We start from the raw sequence: 20,534 nt of genomic DNA on the forward strand, positions 1-20,534 counted from the left end.
GCCGAATATTTTACCTGCTCCTGCTTATTGTTGCGATTTACAACAGCCGCAGAGGCTAATTGCTGCTGGGTGAGTTAATTATGCGTTGTGTAAAGGTGGCCTCCTCCTCCTCCTCCCCATCCTCCTCCGACTGCCAGTCAATTGGCACCAATTCGGTATCCATTTCCCATAGTTGTCGGAGGCCCGGAAGGAATAGAACCGGCCTCGGGTCGACTGATTTTTGGTGGGTCCCTGCCTGGCGTGCTTCCAACATTACCTCTGCATGTATGTAGAATTATTATTATTATTATTATTATTATTATTATTATTATTATTATTATTATTATTATTATTATTATTATTATTATTATTATATTTATAGCCCGCCACTCCCTTGCGGCTCGTGACGGGTATGCCATCAGTCCTGACCTGGAATGCTAGCAGGATAAGTCATTGATATGCACACGCTATATTTTAGGTTAAAGGAGGAAAAGGTTTATTTACAGAAGAACATTTGTGGTAGTGCAGAGACGGGATTGATCTACCTACGTGGCTACCTCAAGGAGGAAGAGACGGAGAAGCTTCCGTGAAGAAAGAATAAATTGCCCTTAGAGCAGGGGGTAGTCAACCTGTGGTCCTCCAGATGTCCATGGACTACAATTCCCAGGAGCCCCTGCCAGCATTTGCTGGCAGGGGCTCATGGGAAATGTAGTCCATGGACATCTGGAGGACCACGGGTTGACTACCCCTGCCTTAGAGTATCAGTCTAGGGACAGACAAAAGGCCCACTCAAAAGACAGAAAAGTCCTGAACTCTCTGATCTATCTAACAGTCTTCTTGCTGCCCCTTTCAGGGTCTTCTCCTTCCTCTTAACTTTGTACACCAGACATTGCCTATTCCAACACGGAGTCTGATCTTGCCGGATCTCGGAAGCCAAGCAGGGTCGGCCCTGGTTGTTATTTGAACGGGAGACCTCCAAGGGATATCGACGCAGAGGGCAGGCAATGGCAAACCACCCGTGAAGGTGTCTAGCCTTGAAAACCCTACAGGGTGGTAATTGGTCAGCTGGGACTTGGCAGCCAATAAAAGGTGCCATTGAATTGTAGCCAACTTAGAGTGACCCTGTGGGGCGTTCAAGGCTAGAACTGGTTGGCCATTGTCTTCCTCTGCGTAGTCACCATGGACTTCCTTCGTTGTCACCAATCCCAGCCCCGCTTAGCTTCTATCATAGTAAGTCCTTCCATAAATAAATCCTTTTACCTCCTTTATCCTAAACCACAGTGTGTGCATATCTTTATTTACCCTGCTAACAGCATTCCCTATTTGGTCCCCTTTTTTTGAGGGGGGGGGTCCCATTTATCTAGAACAGCCTTTCTCCACTTTCTTACCATTGAGAAACCCCCTGAGACATTAGGCACAGTATCTCTTTCCTTGCCCTCCCCTCATTAAAAAGAATGCAGGATTTTTTGGGTTGCTGTGGGCCTTTTTTTTTTTTTTTGCATCAGTGATAGGAACGGGGCATAACCGTCGATGACAGCAGCAAAAAAGAAAGAAAGGGGAAAAAACAGAAGAGGGAAAAAGAAGCCACTGACAAGAACAGCATATGAAATCGAAAAGAAACAGAAGAAAGCTTATCGGCTCATCCCCAGACAGCCTATCAATTTGCAACCCGGAGTACATGAATCCAGTAGAAAGGAGACATTGTAAGGCACTCGGCGACGTTACGGGGAGGGATGGGGACAGACGGCTCATGTGTGCGAATGGGAATGTTGTAACTCCAGTGTACTCCTTGATTTTTATCAGAGAAGAAGGAGAGCGATCTGCATTCTGGCCCCCACCTTGTGGAATGAGCTCCCAGAGGAGATCAGGGCCCTGACGGAACCTAAACAGTTCCGCAGGGCCTGCAAAGGGGAGCTTCTTTGCCAGGCATTTGGTTGAGGTTGACCTAAACCGTCGCTTCCAATTAGCCCCCAAACCCCCCCCCCCATCCTACTACGACTGCTACGAATCTGCCCAACCCACTGGGTCTCAGTAAGAGTTGAGCTGAGGCTCCTTGTAGCTCCACCATTCCTTAATGTTGTTGTTATTATGTTTCTGTTATTGTTGTTATTCAGTTTGTCGTTCTATAAATCAGTGGTCCCCAACCCCCGGTCTGGGGACCGGTACGGGTCCGTGGATCAGTCGGTACCGGGCTGCAGCTCCTCCTCGTCGCCCTCCCCGGCTGCTGCCTCGGGGGCTGCCCTGCCACTCTGCCGCTGGCTCACCTTTGGTGCTGTCCTGTGGCCGCCATGGCTGGGGCTCCCCCTTGGCGTGGCACTGCGTAGCTGCTGCTGGCAGCACCCCCCAGCAGACAGCAGGAAGTCAGGGGTGCCAGCGGGAAAGCAAATGGAGCAGGGGCTCACACGGCGGCGACGTCCCTTGGCAAAAGACCCCTCCCTGGGCCTCAGTAAAATTGTCAAGTGTTGACTGGTCCCCGGTGATAAAAAGGTTGGGGACCACTGCTATAAATGATGTTACCTGTATCATGTTCTTGTTTCATGTAAACCGCCCTGAGTCTTCGGGGAGGGTGGTATATAAATACAACAAACAAACAAACAAATAAATAAGAGGTTGAGTCATTTCCTGCCTCCTGGGAGCTGGCAGTGGACTCTAGAGGGTCAGGCCCTGGCTCCGTAGAAGAACATCTGCTTTGCAGGCAGATGATCCTAAGTTCAGCCCCTAGGATCTCCCCAATTTCAGGTGGTGGGTGATGGGAAAGACTTCTGTCTGAGACACTGGAGGGCCGCCACTGTCTGAGTAGCCAGTATTGACCTTGATCGGCCAAGGACCAAACTTGGTAGAAGGCAGCGTCCTGTGTTCTTGGGATCTAGGTGCCTGGTGGTCTTCATGATGGTACTTTCCTTACTTGGGACTCTGCTTCGTCCTGCTTTGAGACTTTTGTTGTGATGATTATTATTTAATGTGTAGACCCCCCTCCCCCCCTGCTGTCAGGATCCAGGTTAACTTCAGAATCCAGCTCTGGTTTTTACTGTATGCAGTTCTTTCACTGTATGTGTTTCTTGTAGTCTTGTGTGCTCTGCAGGAGGGGAGAAGGGAATATTTGATGTGCTTGGGCATATTGGGAGTGTGGTTGCTTAAATTTTCACTGTGATCTCTGTGTTAACTTTGTGTTGATATATAAACACTGAGAGGAGAGGAAGTTTCAGGGCTATCTGGGTCCTTGGTTTCCATGGAGTCTGGCGTTTGGGGTTTGCATCTGGGTGTAATAATGTGCCGGGGTGGGGTGGGGGGAGTGAAGTGTCATGATGTCACCCTGGAGATGGAGCCTATGGGGGATATATCGATCGATCTGTGTTGACATTGCCATTTAGTCTTAACAAAAGCCATCATGAGCTTTGATATTTTGCCGAAAATGCGAAACCTGTTTATTTTCCTCTTGTATTGTAATGGCCTACGGCTACATGCAATAAAATCTGACTTGTCTTGTTTCTTTGAGAAGTTGGCTGGGAACCTGACAGTAAGGCCACTTGATGTGTATTGGTTCTTATATGCCGCTTTTCTCTAACCAGAGGAGTCTCAAAGTGGCTTATACTCCCCTTTTCTCTCCTCACAACAGACACCCCGTGATGCTGAGAGAGCTCTGATATTACTGCTTGGTCAGAGCAGCTTTATCAGTGCTGTGGCGAGCCCAAGGTCACCCAGCTGGCTGCATGTGGGGGAGCGGGGAATCAAATCCAGCATTTAGCTCAACCTCTCCCCCAAACTGAGCCTCTTGTGGCGCAGAGTGGTAAGGCAGCCATCTGAAAGCTTTGCCCATGAGGCTGGGAGTTCAATCCCAGCAGCCGGCTCAAGGTTGACTCAGCCTTCCATCCTTCCGAGGTTGGTAAAATGAGTACCCCGCTTGCTGGGGGGTAAACGGTAATGACTGGGGAAGGCACTGGCAAACCACCCTGTATTGAGTCTGCCATGAAAACGCTGGAGGGCGTCACCCCAAGGGTCAAACATGACTCGGTGCTTGCACAGGGGATACCTTTACCTTTACCTTTTACCTCCCCCAAACTATGAGATACGCAAGTTTAGGTCCAACCTAAAACATGTATACAACCTCAGCCAGTTATATCTCCATTTTATTGCATTAATAGTAATGTGAATGATTATGATAATAACCTTAATAACCTTAATAATAACTTGAATATTTACAGAAAACCAGGAACTTAGGTCTGCAATAATATTACTACTGGCAATATTGTTAATAATATTGCCAGCATTAATATTGTCATCCACCAGGGATATAGTTATAGAAGAAGAGTTGGTTCTTCTATGCCGATTTCCTCTAACTGAAGGAGTCTCAAAGCAGCTTACGATCACCTTTCCTCTCCCCACAACAGACACCCTGTGAGGTGGGTGAGGCTGAGAGAGCCCTGATATTCCTGCTCGGTCAGAGCAGCTTTATGAGTGCTGTGGAGAGCCCAAGGTTACCCAGCTGGCTGCATGTGGGGGAGCGGGGAATCAAACCCAGTCTTAACCACGACACCAAGCTGGCTCTTATACAGAAAGGCAGGGTACAAATGTTTTAACTGCACAAGTCAAACCTCTAGCATCTAGCCTCTTCCTTACAGTAACAACAAAGTATTATTATGAGCATGCTGACAACGCGGTCAAAGAAATTAACAGACTCTGCCTGTCATACCCATCAGAGAGCATTTCTAGGGGAAAATTCCAAATTTGTCCAATAAAATAAATCAGAGCAACATAATCCCTCTGTTTTGAGATTCATATACTGAGATGGGAGAAGATATAAATGTGTTTTATTGTGAAGCTTGCCAAGAAACGAAATATTATCTTTAAGAATGGTCATTGAAGATGACTTTGGTCAAATGAATTTGACATTTCCTTAACATTGCCTTTGACAGTCCAGGGATGAATATGCCGATACGTTGCTCTGGGCAGACTGGAAATTTTGGAGATGTCATGATGAACGGTTTGGTCACAGTCGATCAATGCCATTGAGGCTGCCCTCTGAGGAACCCTTTCCTGGGAGTAAGCACTATTGAATAAAACGGATCTTCGAGGCCTACGTGCTTCGGTCTACTCTAGGGGAGCGGTGTTAAGGATAGCATTCTCAATTGTGAGAAGAGTATTTGAATAATTGGCAGGCTTCCTGCATTTTTTCCCTTGTGGGTGTGCTATGTAATGAACACAATTCATTAATGATTAATGAAAATACTTATAGCCTGCTTTTCCGGAGCAATTACGGTTCGAAACAACATTTTTGAGGGAGGGGCAGCCAAGCCTCACTGACGTGTAGTGACCCCATAGGTTTTTATTGCTTGCCTCTGCAGAACAACCCTTGCCTCTGCAGAACAACCCTGGCCTTCCTTGAAGGTCTCCACCCAAATATTAACTTGAGCTGACCCTGCTTAGCTCCTGAGAGCTCCTGCGCACCCTTTGCCCTTGTCTGATGGAACATGTGTGCACAAGAATGCTTATGCCTTGAATAAAATTCTGCTGGACTTAAAGGTCCAAAGGTGCCAGCTTTGTTCTGCTACTTCAGACCAACCCACCTGAATCATGCATTTTTGGTGGGCAGCCGCACTTCCAGCATCTACCAAACCCTCGATCTTCTCCTTATCCCCAGCCCCAGCATGGCTTACAAAAACAGCCTCTTATCGGTCATATCAGCAAAACTCGATGAGTTACTTAGTGATGTCATCCCGATAACCACGTGGTTTCCTGATTGGCTGGAGCCACCCATGTGACCGATCCAGGAAGACGGGGAGTTAGCAAAGTGAGCTGTTGAGCCTAGCGAAGGAGACGGTGGACCTGTGTTTGTGGCGGAGGAGAAAAACAACAACACTTCCGCTCTTTTCCTCAAAGCACAACAATTCCTTGGCGAAGCTGCCCGGTTTTGCCCGGGAACCTCCTTGGCAGTTTCAGCACCACAGGCTGCGCTTGGCTCCCTTGCAGCCCTTCGGATGCCCCAGCGTGAAGCCTCAGCATGGGGTTTTGCTCTTTGAAATGTGAACAGAAGCCAAGCGAAGCTTTCCCAGCATCTGACCTAGATTTGCTGGGCTGCCGTATGTCGAGAATGGGTTTCGGGGCTAGAGACCGCTGAGTTTCCGACTGTGACATGATACGGATGCCATCCTGGAAAGCATCAAGGCCGCCAGGCAAAGGTGGAGAAAAGTTCTCAAAGCCAATACTTGGACCTCGAGGCAAGGGGAAGGCATCAGCTTTCCCCAGGGGCTGGAATGACTCTTTCTAAGAAAGCTCTTATTATCAGGCAAAATGGGACCATCTTCTAGCACAGGGGTAGTCAAACTGCGGCCCTCCAGATGCCCATGGACTACAATTCCCAGGAGCCCTTGCCAGCATTCGCATTCGCTGGCAGGGGCTCCTGGGAATTGTAGTTCATGGACATCTGGAGGGCCGCAGTTTGACTACCCCTGTAGCAACATTTAAATCTAAAAACAGCAGCTCTTTTTGGAAAACGATCGCAAACTATTTAGGTGAAAGCAACAGGCCAGTTAAATCTTCTATGCACCTGTGAATCAAGTTCTCCTGACACCATCCAACATATCTTACTGGATTGTCCCTTGTTCGCTGAACAGAGAAGGCATATTATACCTCTCATACCAAAACGGAGAAACCATTCAAGAGACCTGATTTGCCAATTTTTACTGAGTGATAAGGATGCCGACGTCACTTTTATTATGGCTGAATTTCTGTCCTCAGTTTTTAAATTTAAACTGTCTGACGTAGCTTGACTAACTTTGTTTATCTTGCTTATCTGCTTTATGCCAATAAAGGTATTGTATTGTATTGACTCTCGTTTTGCTTGCTGGGGTCAGACAAGGCCCCGTGGAAGAAAGAGATGACCTCTCAACTATGTTGGGCTTGAAACTAGAGGTTTTGGACGTGCTGTCTGTTAGCAGGGTAATAAGTCAAAGATATGCACACGCTGTATTTTAGGCTAAAAGAGGTAAAGGATTTATTTATGGAATGACATCTGTGCTAGGGCAGGGAGAGATAGGGACAGGTGTCTGCTCTACATGGCTACCTGAGAAGAAGAAGAAGAAGAAGGAAACTTCCACGAAGAAGGAGGATATTGCCCTAAGAGTAGCAATCTAAGGACAGACAAGAAAGCACATTAATAGGAGGGAAAAGTCCTGAACTCTCTGACCTAACAGCCCTCTGGCTGCCCCCTTCAGGGTTTTCATCTCTTCTCATCTTTGTACACCAGACATTGTCTATTCCAACACTATCATGGTGCATGCTAGTTTCCTTGGAGCATAGAATACGGCACCAGCTGTAGCATTTCTGAGAATCTTGGCATGCCCCCCCCCCTTTATTTTTTTAAAGGAAGTTCCTGGGCCTTGTGGCTGTGACTGCGTGCTTAGAAATGTGTTGATGACACCTGCAGAAATCTGTGGCCGCTGAGATGCCTTTGGAAGGTTACCATCTCAGAAGACCGCTTGCTGCGTTACCAGCAGCTGGAAAGAGAGTCAAATGCTGGAACATGTGAAACTGCCTTATTCTGAGGTCAGAGTACGGAGCATGCCGTCTGTAAATGGCTCTTCAAGGTCTCAGGTTGAAGTTTTCCGTATCACCACCAACTTGATCCTTTTAACTGGATCTTCCGGGGATTGAACCTGGGACCTTCGGCATGCCAAGCAGAGGGTCTGCTGCTGAGCTATGGGCCTGCCACACATACTGTCTCTCTTAGAAGCTGCTTGTGAATCAAACCACGGGTTTGTCAAGCTCATCGCTGCCCCCTCTGGTTGCCAGAGGCTCTGCAGGCTGTGCAGGAGAGCGCCAGCTTGGTGGAGTGGTTAAGAACAGCGGATTCCTCTGCGTGCAGCCAGATGGGTCAGTCACACTCCTGTTAAAGCTGTTATCACAGGGCAGTTCTGTCAGAGCTCTCTCCACCGCACCTACCTGACAGGGTGTCTGTTGTAGGGAGAAGAAGGAAAGGTGGTTGTCGGCCGCTTCTGCTAGTGAAAAGCGGGATATAAAAACCAACTCTTCTCTTTGGCGTGACCTCCAACGTGGTCTTTTAAACTGGAGATGCCGGGGACTGAACTTGGGACCTTTTGTTTGCAAAGCCAATGGGGGTTTCAAAGGCGAGAGACGTTCAGAGGTGGATTTCCATTGCTTGCATCTCTGTCCCCCACCCAAATACTAACCAGGGCTGATCCTATTTAGCTTTGGAGATCCGATGAGGTCAGGCTAGCCAAGGCTACCCCTGCGGAGGCCCACCAAGCCACACCCCCTCCCTCTAGGGCACTCTGTCCGTCTAAGGGCTGCTCAGGCAGCTCCTTCCCCCATTCCCTCCTCTATACCCCATAATCAGAAGCATTCCAACTCCACATTGGTGCCAGCAGCCCTGAGGCCTGTGCTTTCAAAACACAGCCTAGACGTGGGCGCTGCGTTTAATTAACCGAGACTCCAGCTCCGTCATTCGCCCTGTGCATTCCCTGGCCTTCGGGGCCTGCAAATTGGCCCCTTTCCCCCTAAAGGAACCGGGACGTGCAAAGCTGCACATGCAGAGTTCTCCCCTTCTTCACGTTCCCCGCGGATTTGCAAGCAGCGCTAAAGTACAAACTGTGAGCAACCCGCACATAGCCCGGCTTGACAGGGACGCAGGCACGGGTGCCGGTTTTCTGTCTGCGTAGGGGGGACGTCTTCTACTGAAGTGTGCCAAACAGCCCCGCGGGTAGGATCCGGGTCATGGGCTAAAACGAACAAGTTAGTCAGGAGGGAGAAGGAGGGGGTCGAGCATTTGCTCCAGGCGCCAGCGTTGCTTCCTCAGCATACCAATCTGAGCGGCTTTAACAGAACGGCGTGAAGATCCCGGTGCATCTTGCTGACACTCTCTGCAGAGCCAGAGCTGGCACGGAATTGAAAGCGAGGGCAGAGTCAAATTAACAGCGGCTGCCGAGGGGGGGGGGTGCCAGAGCCCGGAGGGAAGGCAAATTGGATTTGCTGGTTTTTCTCTGCTCCCCCCCCGCCCCCACCCCTTTTGCTCCCGACGTGGCATTGTGCGAGGGGTTGTTTGACATTTCAGGACCCGCCGGAGCAAACGTCCCGTCTCCTTGCGCATGAAAAAGAAAAAAAAAAGAGTAAAGTTATTCCTTGATTACGAACCAAAAAAAGGAAAGGAACCAAATTATTTATCTTTGAAAGATGTGGGCAGCCTATGAGACATGAAACGTATCTTTTTTGACAAGATGAAACACCCCGATCCGGGGGAAAGCAAGCAGCTTCCCTTGCCACAAGAGATTCTTAACATTTCGATGAAGCGATTCTTTGATTTCATAGAACATTGCCTCAGTCAAGGGGAAGACGAGGGGGCACTTAATATCTGTTAGCGAGGCACCGTCTTCCCTCAATTCCACTTCACTTGCCTTCCTCCACTTGAGGAATTAAATCATTTACCAGCAGTGGCAGACGACGTGGTCTTGCGTTCTCTCTCTTTTTAAAAGGTATTAGCCGGTCCAGAGTGCAAGCTGGCGTGAAAAGCACCTGGCCGGTCTCGTCGGGTGGCTGCTGATCGTCGAGTATGGAAGGACATTAAATGTTGGTTGGCTTGTGGCAAAATCTTCATAGCCTGAAAGTTAGCCGAGTGCCTTAGCACAGCTTGTAAGAGCAGTGTGGGCAGGGTGCGTGCGGTGAGGAAACAACAAACAAGGCAAAGCACGTTACAAAGGTGGCACTTAGCTAATACGGTAACTATTTATTAGAGAACGGAATTCTACATGCTTAAGAGGCCAAGAGAAGATTCCGATCCTAATCTAACCAGCTGGATGGAGAGGGATGCTTGGGGCATCTCCGCGCCTTAATGTTGCAGGCTGGAGGAAAGGAGGAGAAGGGGAGGAAATTACCCCGCAGGGACAGACTCAAGTGGGTAGCCGTGTTGGTCTGAAGCAGCACAACAAAACAAAATCAGAGTCCGGTAGCACCTTTAAGACCAACAAAGATTTATTCAAGGCGTGAGCTTTTGAGTGCAAGCACTCTTCCTCAGATTATGAACTGGCCATCGTGACAGTGGGAATATATAAGCAAAAGTTAATCCTGTTAAATTAGTGGGCGTGTCACAACATCCAAATACAGCCATATGATAATTCTTTGCTAAAACAGCCAATCGGTCCCCTCGAAATTCAGTTATAGTTTACAAAAACACAAGAGAAATAAAACTATGTTAGTTATTAACGGCTTTCACTTTATCATTTGTTGCTGGCCTCATCCATCTCCACCCAAGTGTGAAACATTCCTCCAAGCAGAAGCTGAGCTGGCAACTATCTTGTCCTGAGACCAGAGAGTTAAATTCAAAATCACGTTATATATTACTAACAGTCACATTGTCTCAATTAAAATAAGTTGTGAGGAATGTGGCTACACGAGTTAAACAAAGTTAACATGCATCGTGAGATAAACAGTCCATGTCCTTGTTGAGTCCAGGATATGTCATAGTATTGAGTGATGTAATAACTTGCATTTCTGCCATCTCCCTTTCTAGCCTGTTCTTGAAGTTCCTTTGCAATAGAACTGCTACTTTTAGGTCCCTTGTTGAATGTCCTGGAAGGTTGAAGTGTTCCCCTGCAGGTTTTCCAGTTTTGTGTTTTTTGATGCCAGACCTGTGTCCATTGTCCCCTCCAGGGACAGGTCAGTGAGATCAGAAGGGGAGAGGTCGGTGTGCCTCTCTATCCCAGTAACTCTTTGGTGAAGAAAGTTCCGGTTTGAGTCTCAAGTCAGGGGACAGCACACAGATTGCTGTTTCCAACAAAGTGGACCCACAAGAGAGACATGGGGGAGAGCTGTATGACCTCTTTTATTTTCCTGGAAGACAGCACCCCTAGTTCACTGATTGGATGTTCAGCACCAGGAAAGGTGCCATGGTGCCCACAGCTCTACATTGGGGACCCTTGGAGAAGGCAGCAGATGGACCAGTCGTCTAACTTGGGGTAAGGCAGCTTCACGTGACTCATTCCTCCTAGAGCCGGGATGAGAACCGGGAGTCCTCAGCCCTTCCTTCTCAGCATCTTGTAACCTCTAGCAGTTCCTGAAGGGCAATTCCTCCCTCCCTCCCTCCCGGCAACAGCTGGCCCCACTTGGAAGAAGTTGTAAAAGTTGTCTGTAAAGCAATTACCGGAGCTGACATAGTGATGAAAACCCCCAATAAATTCATCAAGAAGGAGACTGCTGGGAGAGAAAGCTACAGCATGCATGGGGAGGGGAGCTACTTTATTATCCGTCACCTGGGAGCAGCTGGCTCCCGACTGATTTAGAGCTCGGCTTGTGGGACTGTTTTCATTACCAGCTGCAGATTAGAGTGGGGGGAAATCTGGGCTCGGCTGGCAACGGAGGAGGCAGGGACTCCCTTGGAGGGAGCGCCCGTCCTTGAGACCATCCGCTGTCCCCCCCATTGGAGAACTTCCCAAGAAGTAGGTTTTCAGGGCTGGGGATGCCCGTAGTAGCAGCTTGAACTGGACAGCCAAGGACTTGCTTCCTCTCAGGAATCCATGTCTTGTACACTCGCCAAAATTGGTAACTGCAGGTGAAGGATACAGATTTTTGTCTCCCTCCTAATGCTTTGCGGTTCTCGGATTCTGTGGGGATCCATCGTCTTCCCGCCTCCCCCTCTACTTCGGTGTTCTTCGTGGGCTCGTAATTATCCATGCGGGAACACGAATTTGTTCGCTTTGGAATGTGTGGAGGCCGTGAGAAATCGGGCGTCACCTCTCTCAGAAATCCTTCTCAGGTGTGGGATGCAAAATGAGATTCTGGGTACCTGTGGAATTACGGTCACGGTTCTGAGTGACTGCCTCGTGGGAGCGGGCATAAAAAGTTCTTTAACGTCTCGATTCTTACTGTCGCCGACTTCCGCCCACTATGAATCTCGATTGCCTCACTAAACATACTTCTGTATGGTGAGTAGCTGTACTGATGATCTGTTAGTTACCATCTTACTGGGAGATAAAGATAATTCAATTTCTTATACGGTGGCAAAGTTCTGTCGTATTGCTGGCAGAGAGTGGAAATCCTTGGTTGATAATCAGGGACTTGGTTGTTAAAATGCACTGTGGTTTCACCTCTGTTCTGATGCTGGCCAGTGACCATAAATAAACAAATGAATGACCGAATCAATGGACCGGAACACATTTTTATGAGGACAAATTTTAGGACTTCAGGGGGAAAAGATGACTACAGGGGAGGGGACACGACAGAAGCGTATGAAAGGCGGCCGAGAGAACATTCCTAATCCCCTTCCCCAAATTCTGTGGTCAGCCAGGGAAGCTGATGAGCAGGAGACCAAAATCCCTCCTTTGCATTCTGCGTGATCAGTACGAATGGAAAGTTGCATTCTCTTTATCCCTCGCTCTGGATTTGCTGTGGCAGACGCCAGCTATCACATGAAAACCCTGAATGGGTTGATTGGCACCGTTTTATGTGCCAGTCTCCGGGAAAATGCCCTTGCCAGCCTCGTTCCGGGAAGCCAGCTGCTCTGAGTAACTCACACTGGGGGTCCGTCTCATCCGAGGAGATTTTAATAATAATAAAAAAGCCATTGCTCAACGCCAATGCCTCAAAAGTGGCGTGGACCGCGAGGCTGCAGCGTTCGACGCAGAATGCCCAGAGAGAAAGAATTTGCTTCCGGGGCTCTTGAAATATTGATGAAGGAATCACTGTGATCCTTCTACCTTGGCCGTGGGAGCCATACTGGGCTTCCTTAGAACAATCTGTACGGCCCTCTCAGCCCGAGTTCTGAACAGCGCTGGCTTGAATCGTGTAGCGAAGCCAAAGGGGCAGCCAAGATGGCGGGGGGCCCAGCGGCTGGCCCAAGATGGACTCAGAACATTGAGGCCGACTCAGTTTCTCTGGCTGCCCCCACGTTGGATAAGTCTGAGAGTCTCTCTCCAGGCCAAGTGTCTTGTGGTCACAGGCTGCATGATGGGAATGAATCCAGTGGGTGTATTTATATAGTGCTTGTTTATCAATGAATGGATATTAATAAGTAGATTATATGGAGCCTTGGCATACCAGGTTTTTGCACCTTAATCTATACGAGAGACCTTACCCCATGGACTGATCTTCCTTCCTTCCTTCCTTCCTTCCTTCCTTCCTTCCTTCCTTCCTTCCTCCCTTCCTCCCTTCCTCCCTTCCTTCTCTCTTTCTCCCCCTCTCTCTTTCTGTCTTTCTGTCTTTCTGTCTTTCTGTCTTTCTGTCTTTCTGTCTTTCCTTCCTTCCTTCCTTCCTTCCTTCCTTCCTTCCTTCCTTCCTCCCACCCACCCACCCACCATCCCAGGTATCTCCAGTTAAAAGCAGCAGATTGTGAGCAGTACCTTTCTCTGCCTTTCAGAGGAGGTCGTACTGAGCTAGGTGGACAATGAGTCTGAGTCACGGTCCAAAGCAACTTCAGACAAGTTTAGAGGTAAAGGAAAGGTGTGGTGTTTTTTGCTTACTCGAGTCCCAGTGGAGAAAAGGTGCTGAATATCCCTAAAAGCAAAAAAGATGACCTTTTGGAGGGGGGGGGGGGGAGGGGGGAGGGACAGAATGATGCCTCATGAGCTTTCATAAAATTAAAAAAATACATGCACCAGAATTTCTCTACTGCGTACAGAGTAGTGGGAAGGAGGTCCCTGGCGACCTGATTGATTTCTGTTCACACTGCCCTTGTTGGCAGAGGAGGACTGGGTATTGCATTATGAATTTTTCACCAGTAGGGAGTGTGATGGCCGGGTAATGGAGTTCCGAGAAGAAGCATCAAAAGGGTGTTCTGGTGGAAGTGGAACTGGTTGCTGGGTGACGAGATTTTTGCTTCACGCAGGAAACGCAAGGTGTTCTGAGGTTACGGGGCTCTGCTTTTCCGGGTTGGGGTGCTTGTGGGGCCGCGAGGGAGTCTCGAATGTGACAGACACCCGGCCCCGGCTCCGACAGGCTGATAAAAGCATCTCTTGAAGGTTGTCTGTGAGCGTCTGGCGCAACACTGCAGAGAAAACAATACTTATCACGGCAGAGTGTCTTGGCGGGACCCGGGACAGATCCATCAAGCGCATTTACTTTGGTGGAAAGAACAAATTGAGACCATCCATCAGCTCGGGTTGCCTTGCCGATGCCAGTTCAATTTCTCCTTCACGGCTCCGGGAATTTATAGCTGGGAAAGTTTTTATCTCTGAAATCTCCCTGGATGCTTAATAGTCTTAAGGCCGGTAGGATTCGGGGAGAACTGCAGCTCTTTGATCCTGGAGTCCAAAAGGACCAGGCCTCTCACTGATTAAGAGGTGGATTCTGAGGGCTGGTTTGGTCCCTCCTGTGGCCTTCTGGATGCCTGCTGCTGATTTGGCTCCATCTTCTCCCCCCCCCCCCAATATGTCTTGTTGCGGACAGGTGTGAAGGTTGTGTGTGCTGTAGAGTCCCTAGGAAATTGTAGTGGGTTTGACTGAAGCGAGGATGAGCTCTCGACATGGGTGAATTTATTTTTATTTAGAAGAAGAGGAGTCGGTTCTTATATGCCACTTTTCTCTACCTGAAGGAATCTCAAAGTGGCTTACAGTCACCTTCCCTTTCCTGTCCCCACAACAGATACCCTGTGAGGGAGGTGAGGCTGAGAGAGCCCTGAGATTACTGAAGAAGAAGAAGAGTTGGTTCTTATATGCCGCTTTTCTCTACCCGAAGGAATCCCAAAGTGGCTTCCAGCCACCTTCCCTTTCCTCTCCCCACAACAGACACCCTGTGAGGCGGGTGAGGCTGAGAGAGCCCTGATATCACTGCTCGGTCGGAACAGCTTGATCAGTGCTGTGGCAAGCCCAAGGTCACCCGGCTTGCTAGACTAGAAGTCTACATTCCTAACCACTATACCAAGCTGGCTCTCCCCACAACAGACACCCTGTGACGTAGGTGGGGAATCAAACCCAGTTCTCCAGATGGAAGCCTGCCACTCTTAACCACCACGCCAGATGTCAACAGTCACATCTCTGCCTGAACTCTGACACTCTCAGAAGCCCCTCCTAGGCCAAGATTCCCAACAGCCCCATCCCCAAGCTGGATTTAGCCCTGGTGAGAGAGCCTCACAGTCTGTGCCCCCTCCCCATTGAAGGGTGTGCACGAAATGGACTCTCAGGCTGGCTCTCCAAGCTCCCCGCAGCCTGTGGCTACCAGCCGAACATTCCAAATGAGCACCGTTTCCTTGGCACTTTCTGGAGCAATTTGTGGCGGGCTGTCACCCAGTCATGTCTGAGGCAGCAGCGGAACGAGCCGGCTCAATCGTCTTGTTTCACTCAGTGACGTGTTTGCCTGAGTTGTGCGGTGGCTATTTCAGGAACGGGGTGGGCCGAGGTGTGTGTTCTCACAAGGCGGCCTGTTTGGTACCGCATGAAGCTCCTGCTGCAGAAACGGAACGACTCAGGGTGCCTTAAGGCAGGGGTAGTCAACCTGTGGTCCTCCAGATGTTCATGGACTACAATTCCCACGAGCCCCTGCCTGGCAGGGGCTCATGGGAATTGTAGTCCATGAACATCTGGAGGACCACAGGTTGACTACCCCTGCCTTAAGGTGTCTTTTGGATTCTATTCTTCAGGGCTGAGCCACCTTTTCGGGGTTTATTCAGTCAGGGGCGGTCTTGGACACGGGGGATCGGAGGCACCAGCCCCAGGCACCGTGCTGGGGGTGGTATGACAGCTAATTGCCCCTATTGCTTCCCTGTAGTGAATACTCGGGGGTATATTGCCCCTGGACATGGAGGTTCCGTTATCTGTTATGGAAAATAGTGGAGGTTGCCAGTTTTCCCTGTCCTTATATGTGCACTGTGATGATTCCTATTTCATTGTCTGAGGGAGGGTGCATGCACATGAAAGCTCACACCTAGAAGAAAACTTTGTTGGCTGTAATGGTTCCCCCGGACTCAAATTTTGTTCTGCCGTTGCTGTCATTTTCAGACCCTGAAAGGAAAAGACAATATTTTTTTCTCTCTCCACCGTACATAAACTTTTAGGTTTCTCTTGCTTTCCCCTCCTATTGTTCTTCCTCTAAACTAGAAGCCCTTAAATGCATTAGCTTTTCCTCCTGGGGAATGTGCTGTGATCGCTCCCCCTGGTCCGCTCAGCTGTTCTTCTCCGTACCTTTTCAACCGGGATCCTGGGATGGTGCAAACCTTGGTTCGTGCTCCTAGGCCATCCCTAGCATTCCTTGGGCCACTGACTCTCCCACCCCTGCCTTCTGTTCACGATTTGAAGTGTGCGCTTGCGCATTGCTGCCAACCCGGCTGGACCCCAGGGAGCAATTTCTCAACTCGACCGGTGCATGTCTGAAGAATCTCCGACAGTCACCGAGGTTGTAAAACTCGGGGTGCTTTGGTAGGAAGAAAATACTCTGATTTAAGCTTCTCCATAAAACCCTGGAATTGTCCTTGGTTACTTCTGTGCGATTAGAACGGGGCCAGCGCATAAAAAGGCGCATAAAAGTTTTAAAGGCACATAACTTATCCTTCCCCTGCAGCTGTGGTTTACCACAGCCCCACACAGAATAGAACATTCCCTAGCTGAATGTCAGTTAGCATATTTCTGTCTGGCTCGTCATCTGGCTATTGTATATCTGTGTATTTATCCATCTTAGCTCCATCCTGTAGGCCTTGATCGAGATGCTGGATCTGCATCATCCGTCCGTCGAATTGCATCGTCTAATCTCTCAAATGTGACGTGGCTGCTTGGGAGTTATCCCCTCAACCACATGCTTAGAAAGGTCAAGTTCTCCAGCGTGGTGTTGTGGTTGGGCTGGTATCTGACAGACTGTGGTTCAAAGCCCTTCTCTGGCAGGGAAATGCTCTGCGTGATTTGGACCAGTCACGTGCTGTCAGCTTAGCCTACCTCGTAGGGTGGTTGTGAGGATAAAATGGAAGAGAGGATAATGTTAACCACCTAGGGTCTCCTTTGGGGAGAAAGGTGGAAGAGAAATCAATCAACAGTACAGGGAAAAGTCCTTTGTGCATGCTCCAATGCCTGTTTCTCATACCTTTCTGCAGGCTATGAACAAGTCCGTACATTGGGGGAAAAACGTATATGCCTCCTTTCCGAAGCCATCCAACCAACAGCAAGCGTAGAAATGATCAATATTAAAGCCAGAAAATATTAACCGGTGGTATAAAAAGCAGCCAACTTGGGGTTTAAAAAAGAGCATAAAAACAATGCTCAGCATAATTTTAGCGGAGAATGTAAAATAGTGTTCATAAAAGAGCTTTTAAGGCTCAAAGTAGGCTGCAGCACACTGGGGAACCCTGGTATATAGATCGTTTCTTCTCTTTTAAAATTTTTCAGCATTATCTGTTATTAGTGTGAGCAGGCATTGTGTGTGTGTGGGGGGGGCTGCTTGCCCTCCCATTTTGGAGTAGTTAGAGGTCAAACCTAGGCCCCTAGAAAAGCTACTTTTACAATGGTCCCTTTGGTCCTTAAGTACGGCAGTTGACCTTATTTTGCTTTCTTGTTTTTTTTTTTTTTAATCTTTCATTTCACTTGAAACTGTATGCTTACCCTGATCTGTTCCACTTAATATTTCTGGTAAGGGCTTGGAGGAGGAGCTGGTCTCATGGCTTAAGTGCCACTCATCGCTTAACACCCACTCAGGGTGGCTGTCCTGCCCCTGAGTGCCTCCTCCTCCAATCGGCTTGCCTATCTATCCAGGTGCCAGCCAATCGCCTTCCGTCCCCCACCTCTGACCACCCCTTCTCCTTCCACTTCCCTCCGAGGCTCATGGGCTGCAGATCCCTGCTGCGTGAGAGCTGCCCCTGCCGGTGAATTCCCTGCCCGGGGTTCTCCAGCCTTTCCAGGTCCCCAATCTAGCACCCCTTGTATTCCTGAATGCAGCGGGCTTTGCCCCTAGCATCTAAGATAAAAGCGAGAGAGTGAGAAACTATTCAGCAAAATATTCACATTTAGAGACGCCGGCATCGTTTAAAAGTTAATTCACGACAAAGTTCATTTCTCTGTTTCTTGATAAATTCACCAATTTGATAGGAATGTCCAACCAGTAGACGGCTGGCTTTTGCACGGATTTGATCAAACAAGATATCTATTGTAAAGACTTGTTATTCGACTATTTGAGCAAATCACTGTGTGTTGGCTTGGAAAGGCTTTCCAATTTCCACGTTGTCAGCATAAAAGGCTTCGTCTCCCCGCAGTCTGGGACTTTTCCGATTATGTCTGTTCTTCATTCTCTCTCTTCTTTCGTCCATCGATCAGCCTGCCTAAATGATCAATGCCTTAACGGCAGCTTGCAAATGGGAGCCTTTGGTCGGAGCTGAGTTAGGAATGTTCTCTCCAAATGTTTTGCTGAAACTTCTTCATGTGTAGAGTTGGCTGGAGGCAGGCGAGTCTGATCTATATTGGGACAGCCGTTGCAGTCCCAAAGTTTTGCACCGTCACTGACCTTGCACAATAGCACTGAATGTTCATGAGCATTCCTGCCGTTTGGTGTTCAGAGCTGCCGGAACGTTTGCTGTCTGGCTTCTGCGAGGAAAGGGCAAACAGACAGTTTGGCTTGGGTTGAAACGGTAAACAGGCCCTAAGAGGCTTCGAGGGAAGAGATGGAGACTTTAATATTTTTCTCCCCTGCTTTTTCCTTGCTGAAACAAGCACTTCCCAGCTACTTTTGCTCCTGCTGGGGGTAAAAGTCTGGATACCTGCTACTGCCCCCCTCCCCCAGTGGGATAAACATAGCTTGGGTGTCCTTTTAAAGCCAAAAAATGGCCGACAAAAAGATTCATTACCAGATCTTATGGATTGGTTAAACAAACCGATGGCCTAGGGGATAATGGCAAAACTTACCTATATGATACGCAACAAATCAATACTGGAGTTCAGAGGAAATTGGAGGCCAATACAAGACTATATTGAAGAGTAAAATCAAGTTGTAACAGAAGACTTAGGCTTTAGGCTGATCTGCATAGCTCCTTCTCTTCTCTTTCCCTCCTATGGCAGCAGGGGCTTGGACTAGATGGCCTCTGTGGCCCCTTCCAACTCTAGGATTCTGAGCAGCAACTAGACAGATACTTATCCTGGATGCTTGAGGCTAATCCTGTATTGAGCAGGGGGGTTGACTAGATGGCCTGTGTAGTCCCTTCCAACTCTATGATTCTATGGAGGCTTTAGGCTGGTCCTGCTTTGAGCAGGAGGGTGGACTAGATGGCCTGTCTGGCCCCTTCCAACTCTATGATTCCAAGCTGGACAGATACTTATCCTGAATGCTTTAAGCCAATCCTGCACTGAGCAGGAGGTTAGACTAGATGGCCTGTCTGGCCCAATAAGATTTTACAATTCTAAGGAAGAGGAATGAGCTTTAAATTGTATATCTTTTAACTATGGGGTTAATAAAGGATCTAGTCTAGTAAATAAAACACAAATGGGATATATATTGTTAAATCCGAGGTGATCTAGAAGTCAACGTGCCGGACTCAAATCTGGGCAATTCTGGATTGAATCCCTACTCTGCTACAGAAGCCGGTTGGGTCACCGTGGACCAGTCAGTCAGGCTAGCCTATCTCACAGGGGTTACGTTGAGCAGGGATAGTCAACAAATGCTGGCAGGGGCTCATGGGAATTGTAGTCCATGAACATCTGGAGGACCACAGGTTGTCTACCCCTGATGTTGAGTATAAAATGGAAGGGAGCCCAGCAACTTAAGCCGCTTAGAGACCCCCCTGGGGGGAGAAAGCCGGCGGGTAAGCGAAGTCAATAAATGTTAGCAAGCGAAAATCCGTTTAAAATCAACGCAAAAGAAGGGAGGCGGACATTCCGCTCGGAGATGAAAAAGCAGCCCAGGAGAACGAATGGAATTGACAGAGGTTTGCAAAGGAGAATTACCAGGGCGAGCAGGTGGGTGTCCAGGTACTGGTGAGAAACGACCAGCAGGGATTTGCCATAAGAGCCTCTAAGAATTCTCTACTCCGCTTGCGGCAGATCAGCCAAAATTTTTCTGGGGCGCCGATTGTTGTCATCCTCCCCCAAAACAAGCCACCATCAGTTACAAGAGTGCCCCAGCTGCAAATGATCTAACGAAGGAAACCTCACTCCGCTCCTCTCGATGGCTAAGGGACAGGGAGGGGAGTCTGGGTTTGACTCCGTTCTCCTGGCTGCTCCCACAACAGCGGCTTCATCTCCCCCTAACCCCTCCACAACCCATTCTGCCCTGTAGCTTCTTCTCTTCTCTTTGCCTTCTATGGCTTGTCCCCTGCTAGGGCAGTCAGGTGTGGAGGCGAGCGGCGTTTTGGCATCGGGGAGAGAACGGCAGCTGTACGGCCGGAGGCCCAGGCGGGCAACTCCCCAGCAGGTGTGCCAGAGATATTTCTCCGGCTACAGTGAGTGGCATTTGGAGAGAAACATTTGACAGGCGGCAGGCAGAGATTTGGCCACCGGGAGCCTCCTCGGAGGCAGGAGAGCCGGATTCTGCACCTGGTGGCTTCCTGCGGAGCAGGGGACGGGCCAAGGACAGATGGCCGTGAACGCTTTTCAGGGTCTTGCGTGCCAAATCGTAACGTTTGGAAAAAGGCCAGTTGGTTGCCTGTCCGA

At 49.0% G+C, this 20,534-nt stretch overlaps 1 protein-coding gene across 3 annotated transcripts in view; it reads left to right on the forward strand.

The window, feature by feature from the left end:
• The window catches only part of TMEM132E (transmembrane protein 132E), a 114,889-nt gene that overhangs the window by 35,205 nt on the left and 59,150 nt on the right, over positions 1-20,534 (forward strand). Inside the window, exon 1 of one of the 3 annotated variants that reach the window (XM_077312182.1) lies at positions 11,891-11,909. The exons of the other annotated variants lie outside the window; for them this stretch is intronic. The gene's annotated coding sequence lies outside the window, so the exon portion shown is untranslated. Of the gene's footprint in view, positions 1-11,890; positions 11,910-20,534 lie in introns of those variants that run through there. 3 annotated transcript variants of the gene reach the window in all.

Source organism: Paroedura picta, chromosome 15 (assembly GCF_049243985.1).
Source record: "Paroedura picta isolate Pp20150507F chromosome 15, Ppicta_v3.0, whole genome shotgun sequence".
In the NCBI taxonomy this organism is placed as follows: Eukaryota; Metazoa; Chordata; class Lepidosauria; order Squamata; family Gekkonidae; genus Paroedura; species Paroedura picta.